Source organism: Rhinoderma darwinii, chromosome 3 (assembly GCF_050947455.1).
Source record: "Rhinoderma darwinii isolate aRhiDar2 chromosome 3, aRhiDar2.hap1, whole genome shotgun sequence".
Lineage (NCBI taxonomy): Eukaryota > Metazoa > Chordata > Amphibia > Anura > Rhinodermatidae > Rhinoderma > Rhinoderma darwinii.
The window spans coordinates 149,369,436-149,385,534 of NC_134689.1; positions in this window are offsets into that span (position 1 = coordinate 149,369,436).

A 16,099-nucleotide genomic window follows, 5' to 3' on the forward strand; every position below is an offset into this window, starting at 1 on the left:
GAACGGGGCCCCCTAAACCCTGTTCTACCTTTTTCTGCTTCTGCTGCCTCCTGGCCACTTCCTGAGTTCATAGTTGGGAGTTTCTAAAACATCATAGCTCGCTGAGCTACGCTGTTTCCGTAAGTCCCATAGAACTGAATGGGAGTTACGGAAACAGTGTAGCCCTAACCATTAAGTCAGGAAGTGGCTGGGAAGCAGCGAGAGCAGAAAGAGGTAGAATGGGATTTAGGGGGCCCTGTTCTAGCGATAGGTGCGGGTCCCAGAAGTGGGACCCGCATCTATGTGACATTTATGACATATCCACAAACCCCTTTAAAGTGTACCTAAACTCCTAAAAAACTTCTGACATGTCATAGTGAATTTTTTTTTTCGGTGGGGTCTGAGCACTGAGACCCCCACCGATCACTAAAACAAGGTGGCAGAAGCACTCAGATGACCGCTGTGCTGCTTAGTTTCTGATCTGCTTTTCTCAAAAAGCCGAGAAAGCGGTGTATGGATGTACACCACTCCGAGGAATGCCGATCAGAAACGATATGACACAGAATTCAACCGAGCGCTTCTGCCACTTAATTTTTTTTTAAAGTTTAGTTACACTTTAAAGAGAGGTGTTACAATTTTTTATTATTAGTATTAGTTTTTTTTTCGTTAATAAAGCAGTGTGTCAGTGTATTTGGTGCAACTTTCTAAATCCTTTTTTATCAAAAATTATTTAAACTTTTTGACAGCTGCTTTGTATCCTGTATACAGGGCAGCTGTATCTAGTTCTAAAACCTGTATCCGTCAGGTCAGTGGCACTGATGTTTGCAGTGTCAGCGGGTTGGGGGGGGGGGTCGAATTGCGTGTGAGAGGGAAGGAGGGGGCCGAAGTCTGGACAGTCTGTCCATTGGTTTTCACACCTTTTTAGTTATCTTCGTGCAGACGTTGCGGACAACTCCGCTGCAGACCATAGGCTGCGGTGCGTAATTTCGTGTCTGCAGCATACACTAGCTGTTGCGGACTTGATCCGTACTTGTGGCAAAATTTCTCCATTGACTTCAATGGAGTTGCAAGATTATGTGCGCCAATGATGTGGACAGTGTCTGCAGAATTCTGCCACATCTGAACATGCCCTAACTGCATGAGATGTGGCAAAAGACCGCCTCGACGCACGTTTCACTTGTAGTACCGGCTTCACCAGGAAGCTAACTAACATTAAAAATCGTGGGGTTTAAAATAGGGACACCAGATAGTTCACACCTGTGGTGAATGCGCAAATCGGCGCTCGGTTCCCATGTTGGGAGCCACCGCATTACCGGAAGCACCATGTCGTCACTGACGCACATCAGCATAAGGGGCAGGGCGCGCACCGGACCTCGTTGATTAACTTTGGCCCGTGAGTACCCTGGACTATAAGAGGGGTTCAGCCCCCTAGTTCTATGCCTGAGCGTTGTTGTGTTCCCTAGTTTGTCTATGTTATGGCCTCCTAGGGTGTTTCCTGTTCCAGTTCCTGTCCCTGTACCTATACGTGTTTCCAGTTCCTGTTCCTAGCAATCCATACCTTCCTGGTCTAGCACTGTGCTGTGCCAAAGTCGTGCCCTGCTGCATCCACGTCTGACCTGCTTCACCTCGCCTGACTTCCGCCTGCTACCTAGCCCCAGCCGAGCCTGCCCTGCTGCTGTCTGAGCTGCCACAGGTACCTATAGAACTATAGACCGTCACCTGCTCCCTGTTGGCCAGCTGCCTTACCGCCAAGGCGGTACGGCCCAGTGGGTCCACAGACCCTTCGTGACACAATCATCATCAACTACACTTGTTAGTGTATCCCAAGTCTGTCTTGCAAATGGTCGCTTAGTGTTTTCCCGTTCCAGTTGTTACCCGTGCCCTGTTACCTGTTCCTGTATCCCGTGCTGTGTTCTTGTTCCTGTGCCTACTGGTGTTGGAGTCGTGTCTACTGCACCTGCTGTCGTTTGCCACATCCTGTGTCATCTGCCACGTCCAGTGCCATCTTCCATGTCCAGTATGATCCGCCACGTCTGGCGCAACGTGCTGGCTGAGATGCAAGACCTCCAGTCACGGCAAGACCAGCTCCTCCTGTCGGTGAACGCTATTGCTCATCGGCTGGTTGCTCCAACCACAGTCGTCACCGCACACATTTCTGCTGTTCCTCCTGCTACTCTTCCTGTCAGTACCAGTGCCGATCCCCTGTGCTTCTTGCCGCTACCTTCTTGTTATGACGGAGACACGAGGACCTGCAGGGGATTTCTGAATCAGTGCCAGATCCACTTCAGACTACATGCCAGGGCCTTCTCTTCTGATGACGTCAGGATCGCCTTCATCATCTCTCTCCTTACTGGCAAAGCCCTGGCATGGGCTAATCCTCTGTGGGAACATCAGGGACCAGAGACCTGTGACTTGCAGTGCTTCTTACGGACTTTCCGCTTGATTTTTGAGGGACCTGGGAGAGTTTCTTCTGCTGTTGCATCCTTGCTGACCCTACACCAGGGAGACAACTTTGTGGGCAAGTATGCCATCCAGTTCCGTACCCTGGCTGCTGAATTAACTTGAAACAACGAGGCTTTGGTGGTGACATTCTGGCAGGGACTGTCTTCTGGGATTAAAGACGAGCTGGCCACTCGCGATCTGCCATCTTCCCTGGACGATCTCATCCTAATTGCCACCCGGGTTGACATGAGGATCCGGGAGCGTTCCCAAGAGGTTCTCCAGGAGAGAGAACTCCCTAGGCTGGGTTCTACTTTCCAGAAATCTTTACTATCCTCGTCAGTCGTGCCACCAGAGGATCCTACGCAGATGAACCGAGTCAAATTGTCTACCAAGGAGAGACAACGCAAACGCACTTCTGGACTTTGTCTGTATTGCGGCCTCGGAGGCCATATTGTGCGTTTGTGTCCCCAGAGGCCAGAGAGACCCCAGTACCTAGGATTGGTTTAAGAGACAACTCTAGGTGGAACGGTACCAAATAAAGCATTCTGTTCCAAGTTGACTATTCCTGTGACCATAGTATCCGGCGAGAGGACACATCGGGTTTCTGCCTATCTAGACTCGGGGTACGTGGTAAACTTCATCCAAAAGGAGCTAGTGGATCATCTCCAGTTGCCCACAGTTCCCCTGAAGACACCTTTGGCTGTTGCCTCGGTGAATGGACTGCCTCTGCCTGATTCGATCGTATCTAGGACCAAACCGTTGAAGCTGCAAGTTGGAGCCCTTCATTCTGAACTAATTTCATTTCTGGTTTTGCCCAAGGCCATCAATCCTATTCTGCTGGGCTTGCCTTCAAACTTGAAAATGCCTTCAATGGGAAGGTGAAATATTGCCTGTATGTTGGGTGAATACATTTTGGAATTTTCTATACCATTGGAGTGCTGCCTCTTCACTTATCTTCAGTCCACTCAACGACTAAATCCCCATCAAGCCAGGTGGTCGCTGTTCTTCACCCGTTTCCAATTTGTGCTTCACCACCGTCCCGCTGACAAGAATGTAAAGGCAGATGCCCTGTCCAGGTCATTTGAGACGGATGACACGGTGGTGTCCCTTCAGAGTATCATAGACCCGTCCTGCATTATCACTGCCAATCATTTGCAGGTTAGAGACATCTAACAATTTTGTTCGGTTGGCAGACAGGAGAAGAATTCTCCGCTGGGCACACAGCTCTAAACTGGCTTGGCACGCTGGTGTTCGTAAGACCCGAGACCTGATTGCTCGTCTCTTCTGGTGGCCCACGCTACCCAAAGATGTTGTGGACTTTGTCTCTTTCTGCATGGTGTGTGCTTCTAACAAGGTTACTCACTCCAAGCCTGCTGGCCTGCTTCAACCTCTGCCTGTACCCAATGCCCCCTGGCAGCATATTGCGATGGACTTTGTCACAGACTTTCCTCCCTCAGCAGGATGCAACACTGTCTGGGTGGTGGTGGACCGGTTCTCGAAGATGGCACATTTTATCCCGCTGACCGGCCTACCTTCTGCTCCCCGACTCGCATGTCTCATTCAGCACATCTTCCGCTTGCATGGCTTGCCCCTTTACATTGTGTCCGATCGTGGGGGTTCAATTTACTGGACTTTTCCTCTGCCTATCACCCCCAGTCAAATGGGCAAGTCGAGAGGATCAACCAGATCATGGAGAATTATCTCCGCCACTTCATCTCCGTGCAGCATGATAACTGGGTACAGCTTCTTCCATGGGCCGATTTCTCGTATAACAACCACACAAGTGCGTCCACCACTTCCACACCATTTTACATTGTGTACAGTCAACATCCTAGAGTCCCTCTTCCTGTGTCGACTACATCTCAGGTACCCGCTGCTGACTCTGCATTTGCGGACTTTCTGCAAATCTGGCAACAGACCCGGTCCTCTATTTTGCTGGCAGTCAATCGAATGAAGTGAAAAGCGGATACAAAAAGAAGAGAGCCACCTCAGTATCTCCCAGGTACCAAAGTCTGGCTGTCCTCACGGAACATCCGTTTAAAGGTGCCTTCATACAAGTTTGCTCCCAGGTTCCCCGGTCCTTTTGAGATTTTGCAACAGATAAACCCTGTCTCCTATAAGCTGCGGCTGCCTCCTACCCTCAGAATCCCCAACTCCCTTCATGGGTCCCTCCTGAAACCAGTGGTCCTGAACCACTACAGTAAGACTTCCAGTTCCACAGCTGCTCCCAGCGGTTCTTCTGTCTTTGAGGTGAGGGACATCCTGGACTGCAAAAGGGTAAGAGGAAGGACTTTCTATTTGGTGGACTGGAGAGGGTTTGGTCCTGAGGAGAGGTCCTGGGAGCCGGAAGAGAACCTCAGTGCCCCTGCTCTCATTAAGAAATTCCTCTCTCGCTCTGGCCCCAAGAAGAGGGGGCGTAAGAGGGGGGATACTGTAGTGTCCATGGCCGCGGGCCGCCGGGTTTACTCACCTCCCGACGCCCGCAGCCATGAATCAGTGAGCGCTGGTTCACATCTTCTTCCTAGGAGACGCCAGCACTCACTTCCGCTCCGGTCCGCTGTGTCCCGTAGGGTGCACGCACACGCCCGTGCCCGGTCTTAAAGGGCCAGTGCGCGCACATGTGAACAATCATCATCATTAACTACACATGATTTCCTGGACTATAAGAAGGGCCCTGCCCTTCTGATCCTTGCCTGAGCGTTGTTAGTGTATCCCAAGTCTGCCTTGCAAAAGGTCCCCTAGTGTTTTCCTGTTCTAGTTGTTACTTGTGCCCTGAAACCTGTTCCTGTATCTCGTGCTGTGTTCTTGTGCCTACTAGTATTGCAGTCGTGTCTACTGCACCTGCTGTCGTTTGCCACATCATGTGTCATCTGCCACGTGCTGTGTCATCTGCCACGTGCTGTGTCATCTGCCACGTCCAGTGTGATACGCCATGTCTGGCGCAACGTACTGCACCTGCTGTCATCTGCCACATCCAGTGCCATCTTCCTCGTCCAATGTGATCTGCCACGTCTGGCGCAACGTGTTGCACCTGCTGTCATCTGCCACATCTACACCTGCTGTCATCTGCCACGTCTGGCGTAACCTGCTGCACCCACCTCCATCCGTGCCAAAGCCTCGGCCACTGTCTGGACTATTCAGGTTACCCTTCTGCGGGACTTTGTATTGCTGGGGTGCTCTGTGGTTTGGCCAGCTGCCTCGTCACATACCCGCAGACCGGGACAGACTATAGGGGAAAAAGCACTGCAAAATTTGTAAAGCAATTTCTCCCGAGTAAGGCCTCATGCACATGACCGTAAAAACTCCCGTTATTACGGGTTGTAATTACGACCCGTAATAACGGGCTCATAGACTTCTATTGGCGACGGGTGCCTTCCCGTTTTCTCACGGGAAGGTGCCCGTGCCGTTGAAAAAGATAGAACATGTCCTATTTCAGGCCGTAATAACGGCACGGACAGTCCATAGAAATCTATGGAGCTCTCGTAATGACGGGTGGCTACATGTGTGCACCCGTCATTACGGCAGCGTTGCTAAGCGACGTCAGTAAATAGTCACTGTCCAGGGAGCTGAAAGAGTTAACTGATCGGCAGTAACTCTTTCAGCACCCTGGACAGTGACTACCAATCAGTATAAACCTGTAAAAAATAAAAATAAAAGACGTTCATACTTACCGAGAACTTCCTGCTTCCTCCAGTCCGGTCTCCCGCCCATTGCCTTGGTGACGCGTCCCTCTCGACATCCGGCCCGACGTCCTGGATGACGTTTCAGGCCATGTGACCGCTGCAGCCAATCACAGGTCAATCACAGGCTGCAGCGGTCACATGGACTGCCGCGTCATCCAGGGATGTCGGGCTGGATGTGGAGAGGGACGCGTCACCAAGACAACGGCCGGGTAAGTATGAATTTCTTTAACTTTTATTACAGAAAAGGCTGTCCCTTCTCTCTATCCTGCACTGATAGAGAGAAGGGGCTGCCGATTAGTGCAGTGCTATTTTGCCGCCAAAAACGTGCCCGTAAATACGGGTGGAATACGGGTGACACCGGACCCATATTTACGGGCACGGGTTCGTAAATACTGGTGCAAAACGGGTGGAATACGTGTGACACCGGACCCGTATTTACGCCAGTATTTACGGGTTGGAAAAAATACGGTCGTGTGCATGAGGCCTAAGACAATATCCCACATGTGGTCATAAACAGGTGTTTTGACCCACGGCAGGGCTTAGAAGGGAAAGAGTGCTATTTGGAAATCACATTTAGCAGGAATGGTTTGTGGAGGTCATGTCGCATTTGCAAAGCCCCTGAGGGGACAAAACAGTGGAAACCCCTCACAAGTGACCCCATTTTGGAAACTACACCCATTGAGGAAATTATCTAGAGGCATAGTGAACATTCTGATTGCACAGGTTTTTTGCAGAAATTATTGGAATTAGGCCGTGAAAATTAAAATCTACATGTAGGTTTAGCTAATTTTTTTTTTCATTTCCACAAGGGCTAAAGGGGAAAAAGCACTGCAAAATTTGTAAAGCAATTTCTCCCAAGTAAAACAACACCCCACATGTGGTCATAAATGGCTGTTTGGACACACGGCAGGGCTTAGAATGGAAAGAGTGCTATTTGGCTTTTGGAGATCACATTTAGCAGGAATTGTTTGCTGAGGCCATGTCACATTTGCAAAGCTCCTGAGGGGAGAAAACAATGAAAACGCCCAAAAAGTAACTCCATTTAGGAAACTACACCCTTTGAGGAATTTATCTAGGGGTGTAGTGAGCATTTTGACCCCACAGGTGTTTCATAGAATTTATTAGAATTGGGCAGTGAAAATAAAAACAATCCCTTTTCTTCATTAAGACATAGTTTTAGCTAAAAAAAAAAATCTCAACAAATAAAGGAAAAAAAGAACACCAACATTTGTAAAGCAATTTCTCCAGAGTACGGTAATACCCCATGTGTGGTCATAAACTACTGTTTCGGCACAAAGGCGGGGCTCAGGAGGGAAGGAGCGGCATTTGGTTTTTGGAGTGCAGATTTTGCTGGATTGGTTTCTGGTCGCTATGTCGCATTTGCAAAGCCCCTGTGGGACCAAAACAGTGGAAACCTTCCAGAAGTGATCCCATTTTGGAAACTACATCCCTCAAAGTATTCACCTAGGGGTGTAGTGAGCATGTTAACCCGGCAGGTGTTTTGCAGAAATTAGTGTGCACTCGATGTTGCAGAATGAAAATGGGATTTTTTTCCATAAATATGCCAATATGTGGTGCCCAGCTTGTGCCAGCATAACAAGACAGCTCTCTAATTATTATGTTGTATTTCCCAATTTTAGAAACACCCTACATGTGGCCCTAATCTTTTGCCTGGAGATTTGACAGGGCTCAGGAGTGAAAGAGTACCATGTAAAATTGAGGCCTAATTTGGTGATTTACAAAGTATTTGTTCACAATTGCAGAGGCTCTGATGTAAAATAATAAAAGAAACCCAGGAGAAGTGACCTCATTATGGAAAATGCACCCCTCAAGACCTTTATTAATGGGTGAAGTGAGCATTTTCACCCTACAGGACTTTTTCATAAATGATTGCACTGCAGATGGTGCAAAGTAAAAATTTCAATTTTTCACTAGCTATGCCATTTCAGTGGCAAATATGTTGTGCCCAGCTTGTGCCACTGTAGACACACATCCCAAAAATTGTTAAAAGGGTTCTCCCGGGTATGGCGATGCCATATATGTGGAAGTAAACTGCTGTTTGGGCACTTTGTAGGGTTCAGAGGGGAGGGAGCACCATTTGGCTTTTGGAGCGTGGATTTGCTTGGTAGTAGTTTTGTTTGAGTATTGCTGGTGTTTCCATTTATAATGTGGGGGCATATGTAAGCTGGGCAGAGTACATCAGGGGCATAGTCAGGTGGTTTAATAATTGGGTTATTAAAAAAAACAGTAAAATAATCCATAGATGTGTGCTACGCTGTGAAACATCCTTTCTGCACAGGCCAGTGTTGCACTGATAAATATCCTTCCTTATCCCCATTTTGGTCCACACTCCGCACCTTTGCAGTGTGGGGAATTTTGCTGGGAAGTGTTGTCCTGGTATAATACGGGCACCCTCGCTTCCATCAGATATGTTTGGGCCTTACCCTTCCTGGTTCCCTAATTTTAGGGCATTGATAATTCGCCTCTTGAAACAGACGAAATGTTCCCCTCGGGCTTGCACAACTGCATATTTTTTATTTCCTGACTTAACCCCTTCGCGCTCAGGTCAGTACTATTACGTCGCGCTGAACACATCGTTCGCGCTCAGGTCAGTAATAGTACTGACCTGAGTAAACACGGCGCCATTTAATCCCGGCGCGTGTCTGAGCTGTGATAACTGCTGTTTCTGACAGCACGCTATCACAAGTCCTGAAACCCTACAGCTTCCATCAGATATGTTTGGGCCTTACCCTTCCTGGTTCCCTAATTTTAGGGCATTGATAATTCGCCTCTTGAAACAGACGAAATGTTCCCCTCGGGCTTGCACAACTGCATATTTTTTATTTCCTGACTTAACCCCTTCGCGCTCAGGTCAGTACTATTACGTCGCGCTGAACACATCGTTCGCGCTCAGGTCAGTAATAGTACTGACCTGAGTAAACACGGCGCCATTTAATCCCGGCGCGTGTCTGAGCTGTGATAACTGCTGTTTCTGACAGCACGCTATCACAGCTCAATACTCCGGGACCAATTGAAGTGGTCCCGCCCCGGCGATCGCTGCTATTGGTTAGTCAGTGACTACTAACCAATAGCAGCGATCGCATACATCATTTCCTGCCCCAGACTCCACATCCTGCCGCACCCACCCTGAACTTCTCTGTTGGCGTAGGAGAGTTGTTCAGAGCGGTTGCGTAGGAGAATTGTGCTGAGAAAATATCGAAAAAAGTTTCAAAAACTTATTTTTTTGTACTTCCCACTTGCTCCATCCACTTCCCACACCTGTCCTCCTCCTCCTCCTTGTGTTCCCCTTGTCACCCCCGTTTTTTGGTCAGTGATCTATAACTGACCATTGCTTAGTCTTCAGGGCCACATTTTTTGGACCCTGTGGATTATTTTTATTTTTTTTTCTTCTTTATAAAATACAAAAAGCAAAAAAAAATATATAAAAATGTATTAAAATTTTTTAAAAAAATGTAGAAAGTTATCATCTAGCTAGTTTAGTATTAGGGTTAGTTAGTATCAGGGAACAGTCAAAAAGCGTAGTGAGATTTAGTGTCAGGGAATTTAGCGTCAGGAATCCGTCACCGTAGTTAGTTTTAGCGTTAAGGATCTATCACTGTAGTTTAGCTTTAGGGTCAGGGAAGCTTGGAATACTCTAGTTTAGGTTTAGTGTCAGGAACCCGTCACCGTAGTTAGGCTTAGTGTCAGGGAAATTCGGAATTATCTAGTTAGCTTTAGTGTCAGGGAATTGTCGCCGTAGATAGGTTTAGCGTTAGGGAAGTTAAAAAAAATCTAGTTAGCTTTAGTGTTAGGAACCCTCGCCCTAGTTAGCTTTAGTGTTAGGGAAGTCCACTTGTTCTCTAAAAAAAACAAAAAATACAAAAAAAAAAGTAGCATCTTATTGCTTTGAGTTAGGCATTTTTTTTTTTTTTTGCTGTATACGTAATACACGTGTCTAATCACACAAATTACACGTGTTGCACAAATAATAAAAAAAGATGTCCCAAAGGTCATTTTCTGCCGAAGAGGCCTATGCATTCCTTGCCTCCGACACAGACTCGTCGGATGGTGAGACTCTTTTTTATTTGTCAACCTCCTCATCTAGTGATGAAGAGGAGGGACCACCTAGGAGACGTCCCAGGACCTCCACCACACTTGAAACCTCCAAGAGAAGTGACCCCGTCGCAGTTGAAGCCCCAGAGCGAAGTGACCCCATATGGACCCCCACACCAGAAAATTATGAGCCCCAAATCCCCGAGTATACAGGCAGTCCGGGGATCACATTTAACACGGCAGGGCTCAGTGAGATGGACTTTTTCAAGAAGTTCTTCACTGATGAATTTATAGAACTAATGGTCTCCCAGACAAATTTATATGCCCAACAATATATTAGTAAGAACCCCACATCATTTTATGCCCAATCCAACAGGTGGACCCCTGTAGATGCAGCAGAGTTGGGCAAGTTCTGGTGACTTCACCTGAACATGGGGCTTCTGAAAAAGCCGTCCATTAGGACCTACTGGAGCACGGACATCTTATACCACACCCCGATGTACCGTATGGCCATGTCCAGGATGCGTTATGAGGCAATACTTCGCTTCTTGCATTATGCTGATAATGAGCAGTGCCCACCCCGAGATGACCCCAGTTTTGACCGTTTATATAAACTGAGACCCCTATTAGACCATTTCAGTGCCCGGTTTGCCCAAGCATACACCCCCGAGAAGTGTATTTCCATTGATGAGTCCTTGGTACATTTTAAAGGGAGGCTTCAATTCCGCCAGTACCTGCCAAGTAAGAGGGCAAGGTATGGCGTGAAGATCTATAAGCTGTGCGAGAGTGAATCAGGGTATACCTACAAGTTTAGGATATATGAAGGGAAGGACAGCAGTATTCAGCCCCCAGAATGCCCCCCTTACTGGGAATTAATGCAAAAATTGTGTAGGATTTGGTGCACCCACTGCTGGACCAGGGTTACCACCTCTACCTGGATAATTTTTATACTAGCGTCCCACTCTTCAAGTGCCTTGCTTCCAGAAGTACTGCGGCATGCGGCACTGCTAGAAAAAATATAAGAGGCCTCCCTAAGACTCTGCTTGGGCAAACACTCAGAAGGGGTGAGAGCAGGGCACATTCTAGCACCAACATATTGTGTGTCAAGTACAAGGACAAGAGAGATGTCCTTGTATTGACAACAGGTACCAGTACAGAGACCCTCAAACCAGACTGCATCCTGGACTACAATAGGTACATGGGAGGGGTGGACTTGTCAGATCAAGTCCTGAAACCCTACAGCGCCATGCGGAAATCGAGGGTGTGGTATAAGAAGCTGGCCGTGCACATCATACAGATGGCATTGTACAATGCGTACGTGCTACATCGATGTGCAGGCCAGAGGGGAACTTTCCTGGAATTTCAAGAGGTGGTTATCAAAAACCTAATCTTTAGGGACCAGGAAGGGGGGGCACCCAGTACTTTTGGAAGCGAGGCCACACGCATCGTACCAGGGCAACACTTTCCAGGAGAAGTTCCCCAAACTGGCAAGAAGGGAAAGAATCAAAAGAGGTGCAGAGTCTGCTCTAAGAGGGGGATAAGGAAGGACACAACATACCAATGCGACACGTGTCCGGATAAGCCAGGGCTCTGTATGAAAGAGTGTTTTAAAATTTATCATACATCCCTTGATTTTTAATTTACATCAGTTTTATTACCCTGATGCACTCCGCACAGCTTATCCCCCTCATCATTCCCTTCTGAGCCCTGCCATGTGCCCAGGCAGCTGATAACAGCCACATGTAGGGTATTGCCGTACCCAGGAGAACCCACATTACAATTTAAGGGGTGTATATCTCCGGTGGCGCATGCTGGGCACAATATATTGGACACTGAAATGGCATATATATATATATATATAAAATTGCAAATCTCACACTGCACCATCTGCTGCGCATTATCTTTTACACAGTACCTGTGGGGTCAAAATGCTCACTACACCTCTAGATGAATGTCTTAAGGGGTGTAGTTTTTAAAATGGGGTCACTTCTCGGGGGTTTCAACTGTACTGGTACCTCAGGGGCTTCTGCATACATGACTTAGCACCAGAAAAGCTCCAGTAGGCCAAATGGTGGTCCTTCCCTTCTAAGCCCTGCCGTGTGCCCAAACGGCAGTTTATCACCACAAATGGGGTAATGCCGCACTCAGGACAAATTGGGCAACAAAATGGGGTATGTTGTTCCTTGTGAAAATAAGAAATTGTAATCAAAAATGACATCTTATTGGAAAAAATATCATTTTTTTCATTTCACAGCCCAATTCAAATAGGTGCTGTGAAAAAACTGTGCGGTCAAAATGATAACAAAAACCATAAATGAATTCCTTGAGGGGTGTAGTTTCCAAAATGGGGTCACTTCTGGTGGGTTTCCATTGCTTTGATACCTCTGGGGCTCTGCAAATGCGACATGGCAACCGAAAACCAATCCAGCAAAATCTGGACTCCGACAAACACATAGCGCTCCTTTCCTTCTGAGCCCTCCCATGGGCCCAAACGGCAGTTTATCACCACAAATGGGGTATTGCCGCACTCAGGACAAATTGGGCAACAAAATGGGGTATGTTGTTCCCTGTGAAAATAAGAAATTGTGATCAAAAATGACATCTTATTGGAAAAAATATAATTTTTTTCATTTCACAGCCCAATTCAAATAGGTGCTGTGAAAAAACTGTGCGGTCAAAATGATAACAAAAACCATAAATGAATTCCTTGAGGGGTGTAGTTTCCAAAATGGGGTCACTTCTGGTGGGTTTCCATTGCTTTGATACCTCTGGGGCTCTGCAAATGCGACATGGCAACCGAAAACCAATCCAGCAAAATCTGGACTCCGACAAACACATAGCGCTCCTTTCCTTCTGAGCCCTCCCATGGGCCCAAACGGCAGTTTATCACCACAAATGGGGTATTGCCGCACTCAGGACAAATTGGGCAACAAAATGGGGTATGTTGTTCCCTGTGAAAATAAGAAATTGTGATCAAAAATGACATCTTATTGGAAAAAATATCATTTTTTTCATTTCACAGCCCAATTCAAATAGGTGCTGTGAAAAACTGTGCGGTCAAAATGATAACAAAAACCATAAATGAATTCCTTGAGGGGTGTAGTTTCCAAAATTGGGTCACTTCTGGTGGGTTTCCATTGCTTTGATACCTCTGGGGCTCTGCAAATGCGACATGGCAACCGAAAACCAATCCAGCAAAATCTGGACTTCAACAAACACATAGCGCTCCTTTCCTTCTGAGCCCTCCCATGGGCCCAAACGGCAGTTTATCACCACAAATGGGGTATTGCCGCACTCAGGACAAATTGGGAAACAAAATGGGGTATGTTGTTCCTTGTGAAAATAAGAAATTGTGATAAAAAATGACATCTTATTGGAAAAAATATAATTTTTTTCATTTCACAGCCCAATTCAAATAGGTGCTGTGAAAAAACTGTGCGGTCAAAATGATAACAAAAACAATAAATGAATTCCTTGAGGGGTGTAGTTTCCAAAATGGGGTCACTTCTGGTGGGTTTCCATTGCTTTGATACCTCAACGCCTCTTCAAACCTGGCATGCTGCCTAAAATATATTCTAATAAAAAAAGAGGCCTCAAAATGCACTAGGTGCTTCTTTGCTTCTAGGGCTTGTGTTTTAGTCTACGAGAACACTAGAGCCACATGTGGGACATTTCTAAAAACTGCAGAATCTGGACAATACATATTTAGTAGTATTTCTCTGGTAAAACCTTCTCTGTTACAGAAAAAAAATTCATAAAATTGAAATTCAGCAGAAAAAATGAAATTTGCAAATTTCACCTCCACTTTGCTTTAATTCCTGTGAGATGCCTGAAGGGTTAAAAAAACTTTCTATATGCTGTTTTGAATACTTTGAGGGGCCTAGTTTTTAAAATGGGGTATTTTATGGGGGTTTCTAATACATAGGCCCCTCAAATCCACTTCAGAACTGAACTGGTACCTTAAAAAAAAGGCTTTTGAAATTTTCTTAAGAATATGAGAAATTGCTGTTTATGTTCTAAGCCTTGTAACGTCCAAGAAAAATAAAATAATGTTAAAAAAACGATGTCAATCTAAAGTAGACATATGGGAAATGTGAACTAGTAACTATTTTGGGTGGTATAACCGTCTGTTTTTCAAGCAGATGCATTTCAATTCTGAAAAATTCTATTTTTTCTAAATTTTCTGTAAATTTTGCAATTTTTCACAAATAAAGACTGAATATATCGACCAAATTTTACCACAAACATGAAGCCCAAAGTGTCACGAGAAAACAGTCTCAGAATCGCTTGGATAGGTTTAAGCATTCTGACGTTATTACCACATAAAGTGAAATATGTCAGATTTGAAAAATGGGCTCTGAGCCTTAAAGAGGCTCTGTCACCAGATTTTGCAACCCCTATCTGCTATTGCAGCAGATAGGCGCTGCAATGTAGATTACAGTAACGTTTTTATTTTTAAAAAACGAGCATTTTTGGCCAAGTTATGACCATTTTCGTATTTATGCAAATGAGGCTTGCAAAAGTACAACTGGGCGTGTTGAAAAGTAAAAGTACAACTGGGCGTGTATTATGTGCGTACATCGGGGCGTTTTTACTACTATTACTAGCTGGGCGTTGTGTATAGAAGTGTCATCCACTTCTCTTCACAACGCCCAGCTTCTGGCAGTGCAGCACTGTGACGTCACTCACAGGTCCTGCATCGTGTCGGCACCAGAGGCTACACTTGATTCTGCAGCAGCATCAGCATTTGCAGGTAAGTAGCTACATCGACTTACCTGCAAACGCCGATGCTGCTGCAGAATCATCTGTAGCCTCTGGTGCCGACACGATGCAGGACCTGTGAGTGACGTCACAGTGCTGCACTGCCAGAAGCTGGGCGTTGTGAAGAGAAGTGGATGACACTTCTATACACAACGCCCAGCTAGTAAAAGTAGTAAACACGCCCCGATGTACGCACATAATACACGCCCAGTTGTACTTTTACTTTTCAACACGCCCAGTTGTACTTTTGCAAGCCTCATTTGCATAAATACGAAAATGGTCATAACTTGGCCAAAAATGCTCGTTTTTTAAAAATAAAAGCGTTACTGTAATCTACATTGCAGCGCCTATCTGCTGCAATAGCAGATAGGGGTTGCAAAATCTGGTGACAGAGCCTCTTTAAGGCCCAAACTAGGCTGCGTCCTTAAGGGGTTAAGGAAGCCTTAACTCGTTTTATTTTTTCATAGACGTAGTGGTATGAGGGCTTTTTTTTTTTTTTGCGGGATGAGCTGTAGTATTTATTGGTACCATTTTGGGGTACATGCGACTTTTTGATCACTTTCTATCCTATTTTTTGGGAAGCAACTTGACTAAAAAACAGCAATTCTGTTCAATTAGTTTTTTTAGGTTTTTTTTATAAAGCATTCACCATGCGTTATAAACTACATGTTAACTTTATTCTGCGGGTCAGTTCGATTCTGTTGATCCATAACATTTAAATTTTTTTGTCGACGGAGCTGTATGAGGGCAGGTTTTTTGTGAGATGAGCTATAGTTTTTATAGGTAGCAATTTTGGATACATGCAACTTTTTGATCACTTTTTATTCCAATATTTGTAGGGCAAAGTGACCAAAGAACAGAAATTCTGGTATAGGTTTTTTCTACGCTGTTCACCGCGTGGAATAAATAACAATATTTTTATAGCTCAGTTCATTACGGTCGCGGTGATACCAAATACGTTTGGTTTATATATTTTTTTTAATAATAAAGAACTTGATAAGGAAAAAAGGGCGATTGTGTTTGATTTTATTACTTGAAACTTTTTACACTTTTTTATACTTTTTTTACGCTTTTTTTCAAGTCCAACTAGGACTGAAACTGTCTGGTTTGTTTTTTTTCTAATACTATGTAGTGCAATGTATAAGATCTGTCAGTCATTCACTGACAGCAAGCCGATTAGG